Source organism: Protopterus annectens, chromosome 8.part0, assembly GCF_019279795.1.
Source record: "Protopterus annectens isolate FY-2018-M chromosome 8.part0, PAN1.0, whole genome shotgun sequence".
Taxonomy (NCBI): Eukaryota; Metazoa; Chordata; order Ceratodontiformes; family Protopteridae; genus Protopterus; species Protopterus annectens.
The window spans coordinates 1585112161-1585131038 of NC_056741.1; the positions used below are offsets into that span (position 1 = coordinate 1585112161).

General features: G+C 40.8%; 1 protein-coding gene across 1 annotated transcript in view; it reads right to left on the minus strand.

Annotated features, from left to right (window-relative positions):
• The window catches only part of LOC122809552 (interferon-inducible GTPase 5-like), a 197609-nt gene extending 193863 nt beyond the window's left edge, over window positions 1-3746 (minus strand). Inside the window, exon 1 of the mRNA XM_044081134.1 lies at window positions 3528-3746. The gene's annotated coding sequence lies outside the window, so the exon portion shown is untranslated. The remainder of the gene's footprint in view (window positions 1-3527) is intronic.
• Between the last annotated feature and the right edge of the window lie 15132 nt (window positions 3747-18878).

Consider the following 18878-nt stretch of genomic DNA (forward strand, 5'->3'; position numbering starts at 1 on the left):
AAAAGCTTCCCTACAAGAATGGTGACCTAGGTGGTTACCTAGTTTTCCTATGTGTAAGGCAGGTCATGGATAGCCCCCACCCCCCCACCCACCCACTACCAGTCACTGAAGGTGTTTCACAGGATTTCCTACTTGGTCCTTTTCAATTTCCATCTTTTTGAATGCTGTATGAAAACACTGATGCCGTCAGGTTAACCCAGTATGCTGATAACCTATTGATACTCTATTCAGTCTGTACTGTCACCTGTTCAACTGATAGTTCAGCTTGGACTTGCCTCTTTTTTCAAGTCTGGTTATCTGACATGTCCTTGCACCTAAACATCATGAAAACAGAATGAATGCTGTGTTTGATATAAGACTCTTCTCTACCTACTCCAGATTTGCTTATTTTCTCCACTGATCACTCACCAGTTTAAGTTTTGAAATTTACAAAGCTTCTTGGGGCTAGAGCTCCATATCAAATCAGTCATTACAAAAAAAAAAAGTCTAAGGCTTAACATACTGTACAGGATCAGAGTTGTTTTGAACTGCTATATCAGAACAGCTGTTGCCTGTCCTTTCCTGCCTCCCAGATTCCTGTATGCTTCTCATGTGGTAATTAACCATCTTCCATCCATCACATACAAGCTTGCACTGGTCAGTAACAGGGCTGCAGCCCTATTTCTGGCATACCTTCCCACTCACCCCACTTTAAAGCCTTAAGAAAGATTATCCAAAAAAACAGTGTCTCACAGGTTATTATTTACCACCCAGTTTTTACTATTATCAGAATCTTTGTATTTCCAATGAACTCTAACCATGCCTTTTATCCTTCCCTCCTACTTTTCTGTCAAGTTCCTTATCTCCTTTCACACTTATTTCTTTCCATAAAGTTTACTGGGCACTGACCCAAGTTTTTTCTACCTGGCTTTAATACTTGAAATCTCCTCTAGTACTTATTTATACCATATTTATATAGTGTAGAGTCGATTAGCCAAACTAATTAGGACCTAGGGTAGTTCGAATAATCAAACTGCATGATAATCAAACATATATGGAACCGGAAAAATAAAATGTCTAAAATCTTGTTTTTTCTGCATGCAAGGAATACACTTTTCAACCATTCAGCAATTCCAGTGGACAATAAAGAATATTTTTCACACATGAGTGGGCTACAAGCACAGCACACACAAGCGAATATGTATAACATTTACATATTCAGACTTTATGATTTTTTCCTACCTGAAAACTTTGCATGGCTGTGTTCAAATAACTGACGTTTCTGATAATCGATTCTCTGCTGTATCTGCTAATTTATACATATTCTGTAACTCAGCTGTACTCTCCCTGCTATGTATATACATATAAATATATCTATATCTATATCTAATCGATATATATCTATACATACATATATATATATATATATATATATATATATATATATATATATATATAGATATATATATAGATATATATATATATTATCTGAGGTAGTGGTACTCAGAATATTCCCCTACATCGAGGTACAGTGCCCCCAGAAGTATAATATATAATTAGCCACAGCGTGGAAGGCACACCACCCCACCACTTGTATAAAACACATTAACTGAGTAACAGTGAAATTTCATTTTGTTTGTTTTTAAGCCTGAACTCTATTCAACTGGATCTCTCAGTCAGCAAAATTAAATAAGAGGGCTAAACAAAGGTCACCAGGATTATCAGCATTGTGGCTAGAAATCCATTGATCCACAGGGATAATTTTCCAGAATCAGAATCTATTATATTCAATGGTTTTATAAATAACCTACCCACTTATATAAACAAACAAACAAAAAATATTGTCTACACTGACAACTTGGTTAATCTGCATGCCTGCTCCCTCTCACAAACCAATACTAAATGACATTCAAGCTGACCTGGAGAAACTCTCTGAATGGCTATGGCTTAAATTACAATTTCTAATACCTAGGTATAAATGTTGACCCCTCCCTACTTATATTTTCATACATCTGCAGCATAAGCTAAAAATAAATAAGGCAGACACCGCAAAATCTTCTGTTTAGTAATTCTACAGGGTGGGCCTGTCATAGGTAAAAAACATTCTATAGTCATAACTTGAGGATGGACTACAGCTTCTCACCTTTGCCTTCAGTCATCAAGAACTTGCTAGAACAGCAGAGTATGTGTCTCCCCCACATTAGCCCCACTAAACTGCCCTAAAATGTGCAGAGTGATCTCTATATGGAAATCTCTAGCTTCATCTTCATACTCATCATCAAAAGATGTAAAATGTGGTATTCCTTATACTTCTAAAGGCACAGTGAAAAATACTTCCTGTCAGTTCCATTCATAAGCAAATATGGATGTGGTTCTACAAAGAGCAATGATCGAATTAATAGCCACTGGCCATGCTTTCTGAGTGTTGCCCTCTGTAAACTACATTAGTAACTTTCCATCAGTTCAGGAATTCAGGAAGAAAGTCCAAGTTCACCTTTACACACAGCCTGCTCTAGGGTAAATCTGCAGTTAAGACCAGCAAGTTATAATATCCCACTAACTTCTACATTTTGGCAGATGTAGCAAACGCTTTGTAAATATTGTAAAAGTATAAATGTTAAACAATGTATTTCAGTGTATCTACTGTCTCCATCAACACGTCTGTATGTAAATGTAACTGCTGTAAATACTTCTTGCTAGAACTACTGTGTATCTCAGTCCTACCATTACAAATTAGATTTACATCATATTTCATGTTTATGCTTCCAGCAAAAAACTTTTACAGTTTGCCATTTTTGTAAAGTTCATTTTTAGATGAACCATTGTTTCGAACTTAGGGTGCACAGATAGAAGATTGTAGGGATTAAGTCTTCCCTTGATCTTCAAAAGCACTTTTTCACAGAGCAGGTGGTAGACCCAAGGCATGAATTGGTGAAATGAGTGGTGGAAAGTGAATCCTAAGAGGCACACAAGAAGGTAAGGAACATATGTAAAACATGTAAAAGAAATGTGCTTGAGCATATTGTCTAGTTCTGTGATTGAGCAAATGTAAATGTAATGACTGTAACATCCAGGCAGTGGCTGAAATGGAGCCATTTCAACCAGTCTACCACCTTGGTTAACAAATTTAATAAGTAAATAATTCACCCTCCACCACGACAGGTCTGGATCTAAGTCATTAATTGCATCACTCCACTATCCTGGTTAACAAACTTAATCAAACAAACAAACAGACCATCTCCTAAAAGTGCTACGTCTGTATGTAGTGCATTAATTGCAACAAACACTTAAATAAACTCCCGCCAGTGCTAGGACTGCATCTAAAAGATTAATTAGATCTGTCCACTACCTTGCTATGCAAACAACCAAACACCAATGACAAATAAACATACAATCACTCTCCCTATAGCATTATGTCTGCATCTAAATCATTATTTGAATCAGACTACTACTCTGATTAACAAACTAGAAATAAATAAATGACTTCCACAAGCTATATTTGCATATGAATCATTATCTATATGAATCCATATATTTTGGGGACTTACCTTGGGGATATTAGTGAGTCTTGAAAAAAATCCTGTGTTCTGGATAGAACTCCAGGAACATGAAAGTGTCCTTCCTTTAATGCTGTCTATAGATATCTTTCTTTCTACCCTGTGGTTTAAGTTTCATATGTCCTGAAAGCCTTTGTCAGAAAATATTTATTTAATGAGAAACGAAACTGAGAAACAGGTTTTCCATCAGCAGGGAAGAAGGAGTGATGCTATAGTCAGCTGATCAGCAATGCACTTTGTGATGTCATCCTCTGCTGAGTTTTAACTGTTTTCCTCCCAGAACATTTCCATCCTGGACAGTATTGTGGAAAGTACTGTGGAATTCGATTTGTCATTTTCTTCTTGATTTAAACTCTAGATAAAAATCTAAAAATGTAATAGAATGAGCCACATATGTGTCACTACGTATGCAGGAGGCATGATAGGTCTAAACTGGAGGACATGAATACATGCAGTGTACAGAGAATACATTAGGGAATACTTTCTATATTCATTTTCAATATGCTATATTTTGAAATCGTACTAGCATAACCTTTCTGAAACTCACAAGAGACCTACAAGGCATCATTGTATGTTTTGGTGGATCACGCAGCTAATATGTATTATAAAAGATAAAGTTCTTAAGCAGGAGGTGAAGAGGTCAGAGAACTTTTGTTCTTCATAAAGCTGAGACTGATGCAGGGACCATCTTTAACTAGAAAGGGAAAAGAAGCAAGGACTAAGGTGACAGAAAAACTTCATAAAAAATTGGCATGGTAGATAATATATATCAATGTCTGAGCCAGATGTCAACATGTCACTCATACTCATGATGTTGTACCCAAACTGATATGTCTTAGGAGCTCAGAAATCACCTCGCGAGTCCATAAAACTTTTAAGTGAAGCATTCTTACCCATAGTAGGTAACACTGTTGCACGATTTGTTCCAGCATCTCAGTTTTATATTTTGTTTTATGATTAATAGTTTGTTTCCTTAACATTAAAGAAATTTTAGTCTGATCTCAGAGAGCTAATTTCCCTCTGCTTCATTAGCATTCTTATGTCTTGTAACAGGCATTAGAATCTCAGAGCTTATGGCAACTAAGAGTTATTTGGCAAATTCATCCAGCCTGTATCATTATATACTTGGATTTTTTTGTGCGTATCACTTTTTGTTTTTTGCAGCACCCATAATGCCTGTGATTTTGAGGCTTATTCAACCCACATCCCTATCACTTAAGGCCCTATTATTACTATTTTGCCTAGGCAGGTTATAGGCACCTGGATGGTGGGATGTGAAAGTCAACATGCCAGTTGTTAGGAAGGATTTTAAGTATGTCCTTAAAGAGCTGATGTGGTGTGCTAACACTGTGCAAAATGTGTGCGTGTGTGTGTGTGTGTGTGTGTGTGTGTGTGTGTGTGTGTGTGTGTGTGTGTGTGTGTGTGTGTGTGTGTATGTCCAGTACAGTATGTATCTGTGAATGTGTTTGTGTACATTTTTGTGGGTGTATTTGTTTGTAAGCATGCTGTCTTGTGTATTTGTATCTTCATGCGAGTGTGGGTGTACATTTGTATGAATGTGTGAGTTTGCATGCATGTTTCCATGTGTTTTTGTCACTGTATGCATGAGCAGTTTGCTTCTTTCAATTATTTATTAGAAATTTGTTCAAAAAAACAAGTAGATTTATGGAGCCTATGGCCCATTTTATGGGGGAGACCTGGGTAGTTGAGAGATTAAGATCCCCAGATAGAACAATTATAAATACAAATACACCAATACCAGCTGAACAGTTAATAACACCATTAGACCATAAACAGACAACAAATTAGGAACATATTTCATAACAGATGTCCTTAGGCAACCTACAAAGGACATGAGTATTAAATGTGAGATATTGGGTTCTGTGGATAAGAACTGGTTGTAATATGCACACTTGGTTACACATGAGAGGTAAGCTAATAAGGGGGATTTGACAGTGTGAATAGATTTCAATTCTTTGATTTGTCTGGACAAGAAATTCTGCAGTGTGGGTATGTTATGTAAGATACTACAGTCCCCAGCCTTGCATGCAATTGGGGTGGGGTGGGATGGGGGATGGACAAACAGAGGCATTAGAAGTACAAAAAGTCCAAGGGCAGTACCGAGTGAGGAGGTTAGATGAAGCAGGTAGAGTATCTGTCTGGAGAAAGACATGGACACAGGAAGATATATATCTGTCTGTTGGGGTCAGCCAGTCAACCTGCCATGGAATGGCACTGTAATTGTTATTATGAGCAGCTTGTAGGATGACCCTTAGAATCCACTTATATACTGAACTGAGTATAGCTGTCTGGCTAACATTAAATAGGATGGAACTGCTGAATAAGATTAAAAGAAGAAGTGCTGCAATGGCAATAGTAGGACAATGTGACAGTCCTTGAGACACTACTATAGTCTCAACTTTGAAGGAGTCTTTGGCACAGCAGTGGACATCTACTTAGACAAGGATACTGCCCAGTCAAGAAAAAAAAATCTAGATATTTGAATGACTTTGCCTATTTGAATAGGATCACCAGGCAAGGACTTGACAGCAAGTAGGGGGGGCAAGTCATGACTGTAAAACATCTTGGTAGCACATAGCATAGTCTGGATCTTTGAGTTATTAAGGAGCAGGTAACTGTTTGACAGCCCTTTTTCTCATGAGTAAAAGGAAAAGAGCAATAGCTGTTTCATCAGGCACTACGTACAGTTCCCCAAAAAGCTCTCCTGGTCTGAAACTAAACAAATTCAGCATTTAACGAGCAACTTGCTACAGTCATGTTACTATGTACACAGTGCTTCAGCCGTAACTGTAAATGTATTGTCGGCAATCATTTCTGAAACTGAGATGTCCTCTCAGCCAGAAATGAATTCCAGTTCTGGACTCCTGCTCCACTTTACCCCATAAAAGCTTACACCTGAGGTAGCCACGCCTTTCACCTCTCCCTAGTTATGACCCTGAAAAGTAAGATTAACTTGTAACTGCCTCTGTCTTGGGGGTGGAGTCAGAGCAACATCATCAGCCTAATAAGCAATGAGATGTCCACCGAAATGTCCCTGCATTGATTTACAATGAGATAAAATACAATTGGACCAAGTAAGATTCCTTTCATCATGTTGACTGCTAAAGCCCAGAAAGAGGAAAGACTGCCATTGAACTTTAAATATAACCATGGTAAGTATCTGTTAAACCAACTAAGAGCATGGGTTGTTAGTTCAAACTGCATTAATCAGTCAAGCCGCAAGGCATATGATAAGGTATAAGTTGCTTATTCAAGTCTAGGAAGGTAGTATATGGTGTATAAATGGACATGTACATCAGTTACATGAAATGTGAAGTGTAATACATCAAATGCAGTTTGTGTTATTTTCTTTGTCAGCCACTTAAATGACACATAGTAAGGCAACAACAAAGGTGAAAGCAAGATTATAGTATAATATTAAAGGAGGAGTGTTTGTTTCTCGAATGCTATGGCCTTATTCTTAAGTGTTCTTGCTAGTGAGATACTTTCTGTAAAGAGTTCAGTTTTGTGTACTGGTTCAAGCTACAATTTAGACAACATAGAATGTATGTATGTAACCATAGAATCTCAACTGATTTTAAAATGTAGCACCTTGTTACCAAATTGACTGAATCTGGACTAGAATTGATCATACTTAGTATGAAATTTGTTCAGTCAAATGACTTATTTAAAATTGTATAGGTAAAACTACAGCTTCTTAAACGTGTTTTAGCAACATTAGTTTCTTTATACAGTAAGAAGTAACTGGTTGGGGTTGTTCTTTAATAAACTCAATAACTAATAATTTGAGTCTGTAATCTTACAGATTTGTTTTTTAAGCAATTCACTATTTAAATCTGATATTTAATGAGTTTAGTAATACCTTTAAAGACATCTTCTGGCTGAGGATTGTATTCTGCCTTAACACAGGAGTTATTAAATATGATAATATTGCTTCTTCTTCTTTTCCTTCTAATTATAAAATGTTATATTTAGTCACACAATTCATCCAGGAAAAGAATGCCAGTGCAGTGGCCTCCATACATCATAGTCAGAATATGGAATGGGATTCATTGGTTGATAAGTATATACTAGGTTAACGACCACCTTTATAAGCTTAACCATGCAAACCAATTGTATCCAATGAGTTATTGTGCCTTAGAGTTTTATTAAGGGGTATATGTTTGTTAGGGCATGATTTAAAGGCTGCCTCTCTACATCAGAGAGATAGTTGTCAGACCAGCAGGGATTTCCCACCACTGGTCCAGGTTGCACTTGAAAGGGGTTACAGAAGGGAACTGCTTCACATAGATGGGAAGTCTATTCCAGAGAATGGGGTTTCTTTGTAATATGTTCCTGTCCCTCCAACATGACTTAGGTAAATTGTAGGCAAAGTTTAATTCCTTAGATGTTCATTGTTCAAATGTTGTTCATTTTGCAGATATGCAAAAGGTCCATCAGAGTGGGATCCAAGGATGCCTTGTATTACAGGCAAAATATCGCCTCCCAGCAGTCTGTGGGAAACAGAGTATAAAGACAAGGCTTCGAGGCAATCTGCATAGGACATTGTCTTTACCTCAGTATGATTTTTGTGAGGAACCTCTGTGGATGTTCCAGTTGTCGAAACAAAATCCACACAGGACCCACATCCATATTCAACTGAAACAAAAAACAAACACTATTATAAAATCAGAATCACATTTATTGGTGAAGTATGCATGCATACAAATAATTTGACTCTGGTTTTAGTGACTCTCCAAGTATGAATTACATAAATGACATACAAATATTAAGAACAAGAAAAATGACATACATGGAACTATTAAGAAGACAAAAAGTAAATGTACATATACATATACATACAAGGTGCAAAGTGCAACTCAGTGCAAGAAATACTGAAATAAACTCTGAAAGAAACAAGTATTAACAATATGAAAACAATACTGCAGAATCCTTGGAGGCTTGGGAAAAAGAATACCCCAACCTAATAAGCTGAGTTAACTGTTTATGAAAATGATGGCCTGTGGGAAAAAAAAACTGTTCTTATATCTGCTTGCTTTGGTGCGTATTAATCTATAATGCCTGGTTGATGGCAATAGCTCAAAAAGATGGTGGCCTGGAAGTGAAGGGTCAGTGATGATCTTCCCTGCACTTTTCATGACTCTCGAATTGTACAGGTCCTGTAAGGAGGGCAAACTAGCACCTATGATATTTTCGGCAGACCTGACTATTCGATGTAACCTATTTTTGTCATGATTCGACAGAGATGCAAACCACACTGTTATGGATGAGCTGAGAACAGACACAATAACATCCATTATTATAAACAACAGCTAATAAACAAACCCCGGATTCACAAATCCGCCGTGTAAGACTTAATAAGTCTTACTCGGAGGCTGCAGTTGAACGGTATGACATCAGCATGCCATGAATATGCATGAGGGCATGCTGACCCAACCGTAAGTCGTACACGGACCGTGTAAGAAAGCAGGGGGCGTGTCCAACTGTCGAGCAGTCTAAATGTCTATGCCCCTGCAAGTGTTTGAAAAGTAAAAGCAAATACACAAGAGCAAGTCCGCTTAAATGTCCCTGCACCCAACACCATACTCCCTGATATTGTAAACCCCCATTACAGTTATAAAAAGCAAAACATTAAATTTATTTTCTTAAATTCCCAAAATAGCTGCCCGTATTTGCGTGTGTGTGCGCGGGTGTGCCCATTGCTTAGCTAGAGTTAGCAATTCTGACATGGAAGAGCATAAGAAAGAATGTTTATGCAACTTGCACCAAATAGTGATAGCGTAATGGTAGAGCGCTCGCACAAAGAAAAAGCATTCATGGTTCGAGTCCCACCACTCCCCTTCTTATTTATTTTTAAATCAGTATATGAAATAATACCAGACAAATATGTGTAAATAGTACTAAAACGCAGTGAAATGGCCAATGTATCAGTGAACAAAATAAATATTTTAAATGATCCTGATATATAATTGCCTGCAGTTAAGCAGTGCTTCACCCAGCACAATAGAGTTGCCCATAGTTTAATAACGGTTAACCCAGCGCAATAGAGGTGCCCATAGCGAAATAGTGCTTTACCCAGTGCAATGTGTTTGCGCGGATGTGCGCGTCGCACCAACCAGGGCACCGTAGGGCACCGAGGAGCAATGTAGAGCAAAGTTGCTTAAACGCAGCCACACCCCCTAGCCTGTCTGGACAGTATAAAAATAAAATGAATGACAAAGTTCGAACCTAGGACTCTGTACATCACAAGCAAAGTACAGAACCACTAAGCCATGACAACTTAGTGGAAACAGCCACTGTTAACATACATATACTTACTAATGGTAGTTTAACCATTACTAAGCAGGTCTGCAGTCAGCCGAGAATTTTAAAAAACGGCCAATCACAAAAAAGTGCGGGAAATGCAGCATATTTAAGCCCCATAGGCAAGAATACACGCCATAACTGATTGTAGCTCACATCTGCAGTTAGAATGGCTGGTGTCGGAGAGGGAACACACTTCCGAGTGCAACGTTGGGGCATCGAGGAGTCAAAATACATGGTTTGGCTCCTTGTCCACCATCATGAGTCAAGACTCCTGCAGGGCCAGTTCCAAGGGACAGAGTACAAGGTTAGCTCATGACCTCACCAGTGCCACAGGTGTTCCACGGACTGGTGAGCTGGTCTGTCACCACCATGCAGACCTGAAGAGACAGAAGCAGGACCGCCTGAACCAATGGATACAGGAGGCCTGTGGGATGCAGGATGCCCCACAACTGAGTATGTAGCCATGGAATGCAGTATGTAAGAATTGATAATTGAGTATGTACAACGGATAGGTATGTCTCAATATCCCTTCATTTACTTTACAGCTGCAGGTGACCGTGCTGCGAATCAGCAAGCCTATGCTGATAGGCTGCTAAGGCTGCGCCACCAGGCAGGTTAGTGATTATTCTGCATGTATTGTTATATAAAATATGGGAGAGAGCATGAAAGAAAGTGTTGTAGTCCAATAATACAGCCATAAAATTGCCTGAATAAGTCCTATGCATGTACTGTCAGATAAAAACGTCAGAGAGGCAGAAAAAGAGTGTAGTAACCCATTAAGAAAGGTAACATATGTCTGGAATAATATCTCTGCAGGCACTGTCATATAAAATAAGTGAGTGAGCCTGAAAAAAGAGTGTTCTAACCTATTAATAAAGGTATAATATGTCTTGAACATGTCTGCCACATGCACCGTTAAAACAAATAAAGGAGTGAGCTTGTGGAAAAGTGTGTAATGCCATTAATAAAGGTCTAAAACCCGGAGTGTGTCTGTGTCACAGAGTTTGAAATATTGTTGTACCCTTGCATTATACAAATAGTACTGTTTGAAAAAGTGCTGGCAACCCAGAGTTGTGCAGTCCCATATAAAGTGGGTGATGGAAGTGCTAGTAACTGTGAAGCATATATACAGTCCACAACAGTCAGTTACTGGCTGGCATGCATAAGTAAATCTAGCACACGTGTAGCATGTTATTTTTTTCCCCGGAAATGTGAGTGTGTGTCAAGAAATGCTGGGTTCTGTACAAATCGAAGTGAAAATGTCATGTGAAAACATCCCAGATATGTAGATAAAGAAATAGAAATGCGATCAAGAAATATGTAGCAGTAACATCTGCATCCTGGACAGTTAGTATGTCAGATATAGGTCAGGCATATATTGAACTAGCCAAACCCATTACACAACCTAATGTATGGTGGCAAGTGTAATAATACATGTAGGGGATATACACCTGCAGTCACTAGGAATGTAGTGTAGACTAAAAGGTAATTATAACATGTTAACCAAGGTTTTTTTTCTACACCCTACTGTATGTGCATAAACCATGCAATTCCACACCTCAATGGGTATGTGTGATCTTAAATATTTGTTGGAACATATGTCATATTGTTCTATAAATATTTACATTCATGTTGATGCATGTGTCCTGTTTAAACACCACAATCATGATGGCCTGTTGCTACCAAACATCCCTACATGCTGTTGGAATATCCACTGTGGTTCAATATATGCATGTGTTATGCTTGCTGTGCAACTGTTGGGATCTTGGTGTGTTGGGTTAATGGGAATATTACTGCATGCTGTTACAACTAATCTGGAATGCTGTTGTTTATGTTGTAATTAAACACACCTAATCACAGAATGTATGGGAAGGCCGGTCCCAGTGGACCCACCTGTCCTTCCTCAGCTGGCGAGTGCACCTGGCACCAGCAGGTCCGGTGCCCAGCCCGGGCTCCCCTCCTCCGTTGGTCCTGTGCCACCTTCGGGTGGAAGCGCTGCAGGGGATGGGGCACGTCCCCCCCGTGCAAGCATGGGTGGAGAAGGGCCACCTGTCACCCTTCGAAGGGTCCGGGTTGTGGTGCATAGGGAGATCCAGCGTTCAGTCGCTGATCCCTTCACCAGCTCGAGGGGAGAGTGGCGCGTCTCATGGGTGAGCCTGCCTGTCCTATGCAGCCCCCAGCACAGCCACCCTCGGGTCTGTGAAGGTGCAGTGGTGACTGCCTGTGGGTGGGGATCTCAGTTCCACTGTTACCATCTGTGGGCTCATAGGCTTGTGCTTTCCTAACATCCGACCCCGTCAATTGTGTTCACCCACCCCATGTGTCATACACCACCCCTGTATGCGTCTTGTCTGTCTTGTCTGTTTACCTCCCCAACCTACCTCCCAGGACATACCTACTTCCTCTACCTCACTTCCCACTCTCACCTGAAAAAAAACAAAAAAAAACAAAAAGGGCAATCTGTACCTACAAAAAAATTACACCCCATACATAACTGCCCATTTCGCACACATGTCCATTGGACATGTAAACTGATAATTATAATTGGCAGTACAACATACTTTGTTGTCCTCACCCCTCTCCCAGGGGTAGAAGGTTTCAAATATCACTACAAATTTATTGCATATGCACAGCTGTTGCTGGTAAAGAAATGGGCAGCTATGGACCTTCCCTACACCCGTCCTGCACATCCCGAGCTTGTTTACCTACTGTCTGTCCCTCTTTGTGCCCCCTTTTTCATCACTTTCTTATCTCCCCATTTTCTTTTCTTTCAAAGAAATTAGAGTGGGGGTTAGTGAGAGTAAGCACTTTTAAGCAGTAGTAAGTGGGTTTAAGCGAGTGTGTGCATGTGTGTGCTTAGCTAAGCATCGCTAAGTGTCGCTCAAACCCACTTACAACTGCTTAAAAGTGCCTTAGTCACTTTATGGCAGGGCCCTTGTTCTGCTAAGCAGCAAAAGAAAAAACCTCTGTCAGTTTCGAACCCCAGACCATTGACTGCATGAATTACCACTAAGCCACAGCTGATATGCAAATAACTTGGCTCTGAAATAAATATATCATGCATTACAATGAGGGAATGTAAATGGAAATTAGGAATGACATAACACAAATCCTGTTATGTGGGTCTTTACCAGCAGTTGTTGTGGAATTGCATGACATGACTGTGAAAGGAGAACCAGCCATCCTAGCAGGAAATAATGTTACAGTAGCACCTTACAAACACCACACAGTATCAGACCAGGATAAATACTGGCAAAGTTGAATAGGGCAGAGGCCAGACTCCCCAACTGTGACTGCTTTACAGGGATGTCCCTGATTTGTAAACCAATGTTAGCTGTGCCCCACTGAATCACTCTGTAAAGTACTAACTGTAGGCAGACAAGTGTGGAATCACACATAGTGAATAATGTCAATAGGTGAGAGTAGACACTGCTTGCACATCAGAAAAGGTGTACTTATACATATGCTCTGATTCCCAAGAAAGTCTCAACTGCAATATGTCAGTAATATATTGCAGGTGTATCTCACTTATATGTACCTTTCACTGAGGCCATTCAAATATATACCTGAGAGTATCTGAGGCCTGCCAGAGGCAGAAACACACAGGCATATCAGCATTACTGCTGTTACACACTCTGCAAATAGCTTTGGAAGGAGTTCCACAAGCATGCCCTTGTGTAGGAGTACAACACAGAAATATCACAGGATGTAGCCATGTACTGCTAGCAAACAACTGTGACAATGCCAATGTGCCACTGCTGAAAAGACTGGTGCGGTGCACAGACAAAGTATAATAGGCTAACCTCTAGCTACCATCTGGATATGTCCATAGGTGTGAGCTACACAGACTACTTGCCTTGATAGACTAACAGGTACACAGCAACCCTGTATGTTCAGTAAGATAAACCTCACATGATAATAAAAAATGCTCTTTGCAGTTCTACACCCCTTCCCAAAGGTACACACACCTGTGTATTGAGGCAAAAACCAAGGTGTAGGTAGGCATACTCAGTACTGAACTATATCCAGTTGTGTTGAGCAGCCTGTGCTAATGTCAACACAAACAAACCACAAACTGTTCAGAAGTGAGTAACGTAATAATTACAGTATAGCAGTTCACAAACACTGCATGTGCCACAGGAATACAGTGCAATAACCACATTTGTATGGCAGTTAATAGTGTAAGTCAGAAATAAAGTACATACTCCCATGTATCCTGTGTTAGCATTTGGAGGGGTGAGTACATGTCTACACTGAGAAGTGCGTACAGGAAGCAGCAACATTCAGGTTTGAGTACAACATGCATATAACTGGCTACAACCCTAGCTTCAGATAAGAGACATATACCAACCTTCTGACTGACACAACGGTGTCCAGAGCAAACAAGCATGGGCCCCACCTTGGAAAGCTGAAAGGGCTATGCCTACCTAACCTAGCATTTTATAGCAGTGGGCTGCAATCACAGTGAGTAATGCAATCACCACACAGCAGGCCGCATGCAATTACTGAATGGTGGGCAGCAATTGGTGCAGAGGCTGTCACATGCACAAGTGCAGATACCTAGAAAAGCAGGCTGTACCTGCAGTCCACACATGCAATTCTATCATTGCAAGTGCTAGGAGATAGAGGGTGAGAGAGAGAGAGATACGGACACAGACACAGACAGAGACAGAGACACAACAGAGAGAGAAACTGAGACATAAACCGAAATAGAGGGGGAAAACCCAAAACAAACAACCAAAAAATAAAAAATAAAAAAATAAAAACCTACAAAACCATAACACACAGAGCAGGGAAATACAAAGGTAAGGTATGTAACTCACATGTATGTCTTGGCATGTAGTAGATGTTCCTGAAGAGTAATCTACACACTGCAAATCATCCATGTGTGGCAGCAGTACATATCTATCTGTATCTGCACATGTGCATAGGGCAAGGGACATACTGCAACTGTTAGTGAAGGGTGGACAGATATCTGTCATTAAAGGTTGATATGTGCATATATTTATGTAGGTCATAGTGTGTGGCCTAGAAAACAGCATGCAGTGCTGATATGTGTCATGTGGTGGTTAAATGCTGTGAGACTGATTTGTCAGATCTGCTGTGTTACAGCCAGTGAGGCCTGCTAATGCTACATGGGCTGAGGACACCCACATGCATTCTGCACAACACTGTGCAATATAATCACATAACTGTACATCCCTCAACTGTCGCACAAGTAATATCCCCACCATGAAAGGTGGACTGTACATGTGCCTATATGTACATCCATGTGTACAGCAATGGATGTGTACATGTATGTGTATAGATATGTATATATATAATATATATATATATATATATATATATATATATATATGTATAGATAGATAGATATATAGATAGATATATAGATATATATATCCATATACTGAGAGGGAGAGACAGAGAGACACGGGGTCATATGTACTGCAACAGGTGTGTGGTGACCAAGGCATGGACTGTAGACAAGTACTGATACTTCAGTGCCATTCCTCCTTTCCAAAACACTGTACCCATTAACTACCACATAGGTAGAGATCTACCTAACAGTGAAGGTGTGATAAGGGAACATGGGACACAGGTGGACAGTAGCCTCCGCTTTGATGAAGACAGTGCCACACTACACCTGTAATCAGTCTGTGTGTTATGTGTCATGACAACAGGTGTGTCATCTATAGAAATATAGGGCAGTGTTCCTCTCTACTCATCACAATGCCCTGTGTGGTATGTACCTCACATGACAACTACACCAGGTGAAAAGGCCACAGACATACCTCCCAAAGGGTAATACTGGCCGCAAACAGATGCCCTATGTAGACTGACTCACAAAACCACATCTACACTGTATTGCATACTGGCCACACAGAGGTGACCTCTGCCAGACATACAGAGGTATGTCACACCCATAGCTGGGTGACAACCACCATGGCAACATATCACAATCCCTCCGGGATACATGCTCTAGGGCCCTAAACCTTGTCAGCTCACTAAACAGCACATGCTGGAGGGCTAGGTTCCCATCTCAGAGATATGCCATACACTAGAATAGACCACCTAGCAATAGAAAACAAGGCTCCTCATTAGCAGTTGTCATAAATACCCCTGATGATTGTGTGGGAGATTGGTAATACACCCCAGGAAACATCTCTGTAGTTCTGGTTGGCAGGGGCAAGTGAAATCAAAGTACATGTGTGTCAAAGGCCATGGTAGCATATGGCTAGGCTGCCGTAGGCCCCAGGGCCAACAGTATATTACCTACCTATGACACTATGCACTCACACATGTACTCAATGTAATATCTGCTATGTGAGGTTGAATAAGTGTAACGCTTAATGTGTGCAAGGTCTGTAAAGGTGTGATAGCTTAGTGTGAAGTTGTATCTGACATGGTAGTGTCTATCCTAGCTCTGATGACAGCAAATGATGTGTAATGTACTGTTAGGCAGACATAGTAGTACGGCATATGATGTGACGTAGTTCCTTGTTGATGAATGTGGTGTCTCATTGTAGTCTAAAGCAATATATGTATGCTTAGTGAGTGGTACTGCTGGTGAATCCAACTCCCATATGAACTGTAGTACTACCTGAAGCTGTAGGCCTAAACAGCACAGTATAGTGTGTGTTCACATTGCTTGGAAACACTGTCATGTGTGTTTCCTGTAGTCTGCACAGAGGACAAAACTCAGGCATAAGGGTGTGTAAGTAGTGGCACACAGTGCTGTATGGTACACAGGTAATGCTCATCTGTGTTGGCATACAGTGGTGTGTTGTATGTTTGTCTGATGTGTGTGTAATTATGCCTGTACAATGGCTGCAATCATACGTGCGTTACAGGGTATACGTGTGTATCCAGCAACATATATACTCTGTTACAGCAGTATGCCACCTATAGTAACAACTGTACACATCTGTTAGGCAGGGCTATGGCATCAATGACTAGGTTGGTTGACTGGTACTACTGTACCTGTACTTTACATCCATTGCAATGGATGACATCTCTGTTCGTGCATTGGTGTGATATACACCCCTGTCTTGAGGTTGTGCAATGTGTCACAAACAGTGTGTCGGGTACTGTTGTATAGTGGTGTGATATATAGAGTGCGTCAGGCACTGTTAGTTAGTTGTGGATTGAGAACCAATAAGTGGTACTGAACGTGTGTAACCTCTGACAGACTATAGGATGGCATATATGTCAGTAAAGTGATATCTGTGGTTAAAGGTGTAAAAGTGTGCCACAGGACACGCTCACACATATTGTTCATATCTTTTTCAGCCAGATGGCTCACCAACGCAATCCATCGTACACAGCAGATGAGGAAGAGGTGATACTGCAAAGCCTATTGCAGCAGTACATGATGCTGTTCTCCAGAAGCAGCCAGCACCAGCAGGAGCGGACTGCACTGTGGCAGAAACTTGTTCGTCAGGTAAATGACATAGGCATGCATAACTGGACATATGAGCAGGTACGCCATCACTGCAGTGATTTAATTAGACATGTCTGGCGGCGTGCGTCTGATATCCAAAGACAACAGCTTGCCACAGGTGGTGGGTTGGCCATTCACCCCCCCCCTCACCAGAGTGGAGGAGCTGCTCCTAAGCATGGTGGCTCCTGGACAACAGCAATATCAACCTCTGACATGTGTTGTCATGGAGCCCGGAGCCACCCAGCACGTCCATCTGGAGCAAGCAGGTAACATGCCCTATCTGTAGATGACAGTTAACTGTATTGTTAGATTATGTCTACGTGAGATGTGTACTGTGGGTTTAGCAGTTCTGTTGCCTAGTGTTGTGCAATACTGATATTTTGAATAATATCTCTACACCTGTGACTGTTGACTGTTGTTATACTGCAGTTTAGCATACCCACTGTAGCAATGCCACAGTTGTGGGCACTGACGAACACTCTCATATTCTCATAGATCCCTCTGGTGTGACAGCAGGGCAGCCGATCCATGCTGATGAGTGTGTTATAACTGCAATGCTGGTAATGAAATATGCATGTCATAGGTGAGGTGTAGGCCATGTACATGTAACACGCCTATGCATAATGCATGCCTGCATGTTTGCTGTAAGACATTGCACAGCTCAGTAATGTCAGTAGCTGCCTCACTGACATGCAATACACAGAGCATAAGACCCCGTACTGCACATTGGATAGGCATAGTTGGCACACCTGTACACAACATAACACGTTTATCATATGCAGTACACAAAGACATGCTACATATGGCGTAACCACACACCCACTGTAAGGTCACACTTCAGTATCCCACATGTCATCCACACACACATGATGTACCTCAGGGGTAGAGGCCTATCATGGGGCTGTGCAACACTCTTCAACACATAACATAGTCATGTTAGGCAATGCTCCCTATTGGGCACCTCATACACCCATGTACAAAGTGGCTGTGTAATAGTGAACGTAGCCATGGCACTGCAGTTCAGGTACAGCATGCTAGGCGGTGGTCTGTCACACAGTAGTAGCCGTGAGTGACCACAAGATGCATGATGATGATGATGATGATGATGGCACATGGTAGTACACCCCATCCAGTTACAGTGACCGCAGTACTACACATGGCGGTCTTTGCTTTGCACCTCATTGTTGTGTGTGTGTGAAAAACATATGCACCTATACACAATATGCATAGCATGCTGTGTGTGTGCTTACATATGCCAGTATACACAATATGCACAGCTGTCGCCATCTGTACAAAGAGTCACATATATGTCCTGGAATGCTATTGGGTGTATAGGTCACATGACACACATTGGGTATGTGTGGTGTTTAATGTTGCAGTTGTGTAGCATGCCATGTCATGGCTGGCACCGACATATCTGCAATATGTCCCACACTCACCATAACCACTGTACAATGGCCATGTCAAGCATTGGGATTCCTTCACATCTACATGCACCACTCATCCCATGCCTGTACATTGCATGCATTTGCTACACCTGTGCCCACTATTATTTGCTATGGACACAGACA